The following is an 8512-nucleotide window of genomic DNA, read 5'->3' as shown; positions in this document are numbered from 1 at the left end:
ATGCTTCTGAGTTGTGGTGTTGACAAAGAATACTGAAAGTACCATGGACTGGCAGAATAACCAACAAATTTGTTCCAGACAAAGTGCAGCCAGAATGCTCCTTGGCAGTGAAAATGGCCAGACTTTGTCTCACCTACTTCAGGATCAGCGAAAAAAGGGAAGGCCCTCAACAAGATGGATTGACACAGTGGCTGCAACAATGGGCTCTAGTATAGCAAGCATTGTGAGGCTGATGTGGGACCAGGCAGTGTTTTGTTCTTTTATACATAGGGTCTCTATATGTCAGAGCCAACTCAATGGCACCTAACAACGCCACGCAGTAATCTGGTAAGAGTCACATAGTATGGCTATAAAAGCCATACCAAGTAATTCACTACACCACAATTGCTTAAAGAAATTAAAGATCTACATAAATGGAAACACAATTCAAGTTCATGGATTGGAAGACAATATTTTTAAGATGCCAATACTCCCCAAAGTATAGGAGACGAAGCCTTGACATTCTTGCTTCTAGGAAGCATTCTGTCTGTACTTCTTCCAAGACAGATGTCTTCCTTCTTCTATTAGTCCATGGTATTCTCAATATTCTTTACAACATCACAATTCAAATGTGTCAATTCTTCTTTAGTCTTCCTTATTCATTGGCCAGCTTTTACATGCATATGAGGCAATGGAAAATACATGAATTGAGGCATACCTTACTCTTCAAAGTGACATCTTTGCTCTTTAACACTTTAAAGAAGTCGTTTGCAACAGATTTGCCCAATGCAATATGTAGCTTGTCTTCTTTTTTTTAATTTTTATTTTTATTGTGATTTGGGTGAAAGTTTACAGAGCAAATTTATTTTCCACATAGCAATTCACATACACTTTGCCTCATGACATTGACTGCAATCTCCCACAATGCAACAGGTCTCTTCCCACTTCCTCCTTATAGTTACCTTCCTTACGTCCTTTCCTCCCATGCACTCTTATCCCCCGAGCTGTCTCCCTGTGCATATACAGCCCTTCTATTCTCCCATGATTGATCTCTCCAAGAAGTGTATCTACCTAATGTAAATGTTCAGCTCATATGCCTGTCTTTTCTTTGGCTGGAAGCCACAGGAGTGGGTTCAATTCCAGACCTGAAGGGCAACTAGGACCCATAGTCTCAGGGGTTCCACCAGTTTCCATCAGACAAGCAAGCCTGTCTCCCACACACACACACACCCCTTTTTTTTTTTTTTTTTTTAATGATTTTGAGTTTTGTTCCACATTGTTCTCCCACTCTATCCAGGATCTCCTACAAAGATCCCCCTGCAAGTGGTTCACAGTAGTAGCTGGGCACCATCTAGGTCTTCAGGTCTCATAGTTGTATAGGCTGAGGATAACATGGTATACCAGTCCCTTGGAGTAATTGTTTCCATGCATCTTTGGTTTTCTTCATTCTTCTTTGCTCAGGACAAGGAGAGACACATCGTTGCATCTAGATGGCCACTTGCATGTAGCTTGATTCCTTAACTGCTGCTTCCAAGGATATATCTTTTTGTCTGCTTAATTTTGAGACCCTTCTTTTATAGTGGAGAATTAGTGGTCTCAGATACTTAGAGAGCATTCTTTGAGTCTATTCATATACCATCAATCCTCCAATCTTGTCCTTTGAACATGTAGACAAACTCTTATCCACCTGTACTACCCCCCTTAGGTTACCACCATCATGCTTAGGCAAAATGTAGCATGAACAAAATGAAACATTGTTCAAAGTTCATCCCTTAGTGGCAAATTAGTCAAGTTATATTGCTGTTCCTGCCGAATGAGAGTAAACTGTTTTTGGTGTTGTCTGATCACTGGAAAAAGGGGAAGATAATTTGTACCAGTGGAATGACCTCATCTGGAAGGACAGTAGTATTGGAGCCACTTAATTAAAGAAATGAAAAATTTCTGTCATTTTCTCCTTCTTCATAGACCAAACAGCTGTATTAAATAGGCTAATATTGCAGACACTGCTAGTTGTCACCACATTGTCCATTTTTCTTTTGCTTGTACTAGAACACTTTATTTTTATTTATTTATTTATTTTTCTAGATAATACATGGCTCCTGGATTAAAGATAATATTTCCCAGGCTCTCTTTTAGCTGCATGGGGTCAGGAGACAAATAAATATTATAAATACTTTTTGGGATTTTTCCTTAAAGCATGAGGTGTAGCCTTTATAATCTTTACCTAAAATATAAACTTGGCTGGAATTCAGGCAGCTATCTGGGATCCATGAAAATGTAGGCTACATGCTGAAGATGGCAGAAGAAAACATAAAAATCCTGGGTACTTGATATAGTGAAACACCATTGCAGTCATGGGCATCTGTACTAGAGAGAGATAAAATTTTATCTTGTTTAAGCCTCAATTATTTTTTAGTTTTCTATCACTACAATTAAATATAATCTTAACTAAAATAGAATATGATGGGAGTCACAAATCTTGGAATTTAAATCTCTGTTGTGCCTTGTGATTTTCTCTGGAATATTATATTACTTTTAGTTTACTATTTTGGAAGGAAGGATGACATTCAGGGATTTCCACTTGTCCCTTCCTTCCATAAGTGCCCTCACTACTTAAGACTTGGGGCTACTATGGGGGTTCTTTCAGATGCTGAGAAAATATGTTCCAGAAACTGATGAAAAAATACAGAATGAGATCCCTAACCAACTTGACCTCACATAGCATGTATTCTGGATCATCACATAAGATGCCTCAGTAATTCTGCTCTTGACATATATCCTAGGAAGACTCTCAGGCTTCAGTTTTCTCTTGACCCTCATAAGCCATCACTCTTGACTCTGGATCACAGTGGTCTTCTGGGTCCTCAGGGGTTACTGTTAGATCAAGGACAGTTTTCAATAATAGCCCATCAATAATGTATATTTCCATTTATCCAGAGGATTGTTTCACTAGAAAATGGCTACAGGTTCCTTTGGGGAAACTGTCACTGCCATCGAGTCGATTCTGACTCATAGCTACCCCCAGTGGGTTTCCAAGGCTGTAAATCTTTACAAAAGCAGACTGCCTCATCTTTCTTCTGCAAAGCAGCTGGTGCATTCAAACTACTGACCTTTTGGTTATCAGCCAAATGCTTTAACCACTACACCACCAGAGCTCCTTTGGGGGAAACTAGGAGGTTGATTTCCAGAATAAAATTGTGATGGAGTTACAGGACCTTACTCAAAGGATTTCATAGGTTTGATTCTTGGGATATTCTGTGCTATAGGAGTTAGAGTCTTCCTCTTTTCCTCTGACCCTCTAGTTAACCAAGCATTATGTCCTTTTTAAGGGACTGGTCCCTCTTAATAATGTCCAAAGTATATAAGGTGAAGTCTTGACATCGTCCCTTCTAAGGATTGTTTTGGCTGTACTTTTCCCAAGACAGATTTGTTCATTCTTCTGGAGTCCATGATATATTCAATATTCTTCACCAACACCACAATTCAAATGCATCAGTTCTCCTTTGGTCTTCCTTATTCATTATCCAGAGGATAGTAGAGGGTCATCAAAAAAGAGGAAGACCCTCAATAACATGGTTAGACCCAGTGACTGTAACAATGAGCTCAAACATAGCAATGATTGTGAGGATGGTGCAGGACTGGGCAGTGTTTCATTCTGTTGTCTATGGGGTTGCTCTGAGTTGGAACTGATTCGATGGCACCAGACAACAACACAACAATAGGAGTGAGGCTGGCCCTTGTGGGTGGCTGCATGCTTTCTCCTCCAGTGGGCCCCATTTATTTATTTCTGTTTCTAACCCACTAATTAATAAGCACCTATCTTAAAACCCTTTGCAGTCAGTTTTGTCTGTGTAATTCTAAACATAATTCTGTTATCTTTTTGTGGAACTGGACAAAATGAAAGAAAACAATAAATGTATTGATTTTTTTTAAAGAAAATTTTGAAAAATAATGAAAAATTGCCTTACTGGATTGTAACCTGTATTACAAACCTATTGCATTCAAAACAGGATGGAGGTGGCTCAGAAATAAATAGATCAGTAAATAAGAATAACCAACCACTGGAAGCAGGTCATGGAAATTGAGAACCTGATGCAAAAAAGGTGTCATTTCAACGACGAGAGAAAAAAAAATTCAGTAAAGTATCTCTGGTAAGGCAGCCTCTAAGAGGGCCTCCCTGATCCCTACCTCTTCATATTCATGCCCTGTGTAATCCCCTCTCCTTGACTGTGGACAGGATCTGACTCATTTCCAGCAAAAAGAACACCACAAAAGTGACAGGGTGTGGCTTCCATCTTGCACACCTTTTCTCACTCACTCTCTGTCAGAGCCCTTGCTCTGGGAAAAACAAGCTGTAATACTGTGAGTAGCCCTATGGAGAAGTCCACGTGGCAAGTAATATATTGGTCCATCCAAAACAAAGAAGTTACTTTAGACCTAACAACAACTATGTGAGGGAACTTAGAAACAGCATTTTACCCATTTGAGCTTTGAAATGAAGGCAGCCCCAGCTTTGATCCAGCTTTCATTCAGAGACCCTGAGCCAGAAGCACTCAGCTAAGCCATGCCTGGATTCCTGACCCACAGAAACTGTGGTATAACAAGCATTTATTGTTTTAAGTCACTAACGTTTGAGATAGTTTGTTACACAGCAAGATAACTAATATAGAATAAAAAATTGACACATAGTAATCAATTGCCTTCATACACACAAACAATAACCACTTAGAAGATACAAAGGTAGAGAAAACTTCCTTTACAAAAGCAACAAATACTTAGGAATAAATGTAACAAGACTGTAAAAATCGATGTGAGGAAAACTTTAAAATACTCCTGACAGACACAAAAATAGATATAAACTAAAGAAAAGATACTCCTTCTAGGAGAAGATGATTCAAAACAGAAGTTCAGTTAAGTTATATATATGCTGAAATCCCCCCAAAAAATATTAACTCCATACAAAATAAAAATACATATGCAGGACATAAACATCACACAGTCAAAATACAACTAACAAACTGGGAGAAAATTATTTTTAACATATAACACAGATAAAAGGCTGAATCTCCAATATACAAAGGATACTTAATAATGGCAGGGGAGAAGTCCAAAGACATGATGGAAAAATGTGCAAAAGGCATAACTAATTCAAAAGATACAAAAGTAGACTTTAAGTATATATTTTAATAAGTACCACCTCACTCATAATAAAAGAAATGCAAGTTAAAACTACACTGAAATTATTCATAATAGCAGAAAACTAGAAACCACTCAAATGTTTTATCAACAGGAGGATGGTTAAATAAATAATGGTATGTTCATACAATGTACCAGTTCACAATGATGATGAATTAGAAATTACTACTATATTCAACATGAATGACTTTTTTAAAAAATATTTTATTGAGTTTTTGGTGAAAGCTTACACAGCAAGTTAGGTTCCCATTTGACAATTTCCACACAAATTGTTCAGTGACACTAGTTACATTTATCACAATGTGTCCATATTCTCTTTAAGTATGTTCTGTTTGTTCCCTTTCTAGTACTCAAGTTACCCTGTCCCCTTATCATCTAATTCTTTGCTTTTGAGGAATTGTTGATCTTTCAGTCTCATACTGATGATTTTTAAGTAGGGCATCAATTTTCAAGTGATATTCCTTATTTTGTGTACTCTGCTATTTCTCTAAAATGTGATCACAGGGTATAGGCTCGATTTTACATTTACAGTGTGTCTCAGGGATTCCTCTGTTCTCTATAATTCCACTTTGACTGGATTTTGCTTTCAAAATTTGAGTACTGCTCCATATTTTTCTCCCATCCTTTGGGAGACCAACTATTGGGACCCTGGTCAGAAGAGTCAGTGGTGGTAGCCTGGCACCATCTACTTCTTCTGATCTCAGGGTAGGTGAGATTGTGGCTCATATACTCATTCCTTCTCTCAGCTCTGGGTTCCCTTATTACCGTTTTTATTCTGATGACTAGAGACCAATACTTGTGTCTTAGATGGTCACTCACAATCTTTAAAACCCCAGATACTACTCAATTCACTAGAATGAAAATCATGACTTTTGTGAACTATGTTATGCCAACTGACTGAGTTATCCCATGAAACTATGGTCCTAACCCTTCAACCTAGAAAACCAATTTGGAAGGTGTGATGGTTAAGGTTGGGTGTCAACTTGGCAAGGCCACGATTCTCTGGTTTGGTAGTTTTGATGTAGTTTAGCAGTTATGTAATCATGTAGTCATCCCCCATGATGAGATCTAATATAACCTCTATGATGAGATCTGTTATAAGCAGCCAGTAAGTTGAAAGGGAGTTTCCTTGGTGGTGTGGCCTGTATCCAATGTATTGAAGTTTTGGGCAAAGCTCTATGGCTTTTTGCTTGATCTGGATCCTACATCTGGCTAGTCATTATCTGATCTCCAGTTCTTTGGACTTGAACCAGCAGCCTTAGTATTGTCTGCTGATATTGGGATTCATTAGCCTACACAGTCAGTGATGCAGGACACTGCTGTCTCACTTGCTGATCTTGGATTCATCAGCCTCTGCAGCCAGCAGACTGTCATCTGACCTGCTGATCTTGGGTTTATTAGTCCCTGAACCTACATGAGTCAGGAGAATCCTCCAGCCTAATGTCTGATGCATGGACTTGGGGACTTGCTAGCCTCTATAGATGTAATGTGTAAGCCTTTTCCTTGGGATAAATTTATATGTGTGTGTGTACACACACACACATATATATATACACACACACATATAAGCTTCACAGATTTTGCTTCTCTAGAGAACCCAGCCTAAGATACATGGTACTAAGAGTGGTTCTCCAGAAACAAAATCGTAAGGAGGAGTTTTCTAAATTGGTTCTCAAGTCTGACTAGTCTTAAAGGTGCTGATGACTCTGCCTCCATTAGTAAAGAGGGTGCTGCTAATCCGTGGTGTGAGGTGGCAATATTAATATGCAAAATGTTACCACCAATAAATCAAGTTTTAGTGAGAAGCAAGGATCTGAGTGATTGCATGTTTGATACTTTTCTGCAATTTAGTGAGAATGAGAAATATGGCAAGGTGGTTGGTTGGTCTTATTATGCTAGAAGAAGTGATCAAAGAAAAAGATGAGCTCAGGGCTTCGGAGTCACAGATCAAGCACCACACAAAAGACCTCAAAGTTGCCACTTGTGCCCTGAAAGAAAGTCTTATTTTTTATAGCAACAGATTTGACCTTGCTGAAAACCAAACCCAGAGTCTTGTAAGAGTGGCTGAATTACAATGCTAATTGAATTGCCAGTTCTAAATGGTGTTTGAAGTTAAAGCAAGAGTATTGATTGGAAAGAAATCGGGTCCTGAAACTTGGGACAGAGATACATGGGCAGAGAAGCAGAAGCTGGAAGCATTGAGCCCCTAAATTCCATTGAATCATTCTTGCCAATAAGACCAGCCCTTTTACCCCCATCTGATGATGGTAACTCAGCTGTGCCCAATGAGAATTTGTCTGAGATATTGCCTAGAGTGGTGACTGGGGCACGGTCTGGGGCATTGCCTGAGGCAGTTGACTTACAAGACATTGCTGAATGTTCCTGGTAATAACCATCCTGACTATCCACTTTTGCTTCTAGATATATAAGTATACTTAAGTCCCAGAGGATCCAGGTGAGGAGAGGGAACTCAGGCACACCCAAAGGAGCAGGGTGGGAGAGTGGGAGAAAGGAGATTAAAAGTTAGGAAGCTGGACAGAGGAGCAGTCAGCTGCAGGGATCCAGGTGAGGAGAGAGAACCCAGGCACACCCAAAGCGACAGGACAGTAGAGTGGGAGAAAGGGGATTAAATGCCAGGAAATGGGACAGAGAAGCAGTCAGCAGCAGGGATCCAGGTGAGGAGAGGGAACTCAGGTACGCCCAAAGCAGCAGGGTGGGAGAGTGGAAGAAACAGGATTAAAAGCCAGGAAGCTAGACAGAGGAGCAGTCAGCTGCACGGATCCAGGTGAGGAGAGAGAACTCAGGCATGCCCAAAAAGCAGGGCAGGAGAGCGGGAGAAAGGGGATTAAAAGGCCCAGGAATCTGGACATAGGAGGAGTCAGCCACAGGGACCCAGGTCAGGGTGGTATTAGAGGTTTCCAACAGGGAGACAAACTTGTCTGTCAGTTTGTCCTACTGTGGTGATGTGTTGATGTGAGTTTTGAGGTTGAGTCACTGGAGTTTCAAACCCAGCGGGATGCACATGGTGCACAGGTAGCAGCCCAGCTTACAGACTGAGACAGACTAGGAAGAAGGAAGAGGCCGTCCACTTCTCAGTGATTTGGCCAGGGAAAACCTTATGAATAGCAAAGAAAAATTGTTTGATACATTACCACACAACTTTATGAAAAGGCTGGTTAGGTTAGAAGGCTCTCAAAATAGGACTGGGAAAGAGCTGCATCATCTGAGTAAAGCCAGCCTTACTCCTATGGATAAGGTAAAGCTTTCGAGACCTCCATTTGCTGATGTAGCACCACTCAAATTGAAGAGAAACAGCTGCAGACATCCATTAATCATC

This window comes from Orycteropus afer, unplaced genomic scaffold, assembly GCF_000298275.1.
Source record: "Orycteropus afer afer isolate SDZICR_OR568_19922 unplaced genomic scaffold, OryAfe1.0 scaffold00878, whole genome shotgun sequence".
In the NCBI taxonomy this organism is placed as follows: Eukaryota; Metazoa; Chordata; class Mammalia; order Tubulidentata; family Orycteropodidae; genus Orycteropus; species Orycteropus afer.
The sequence above is the reverse complement of the archived record's forward strand: the minus strand, read 5'-3'. Positions refer to the sequence as shown.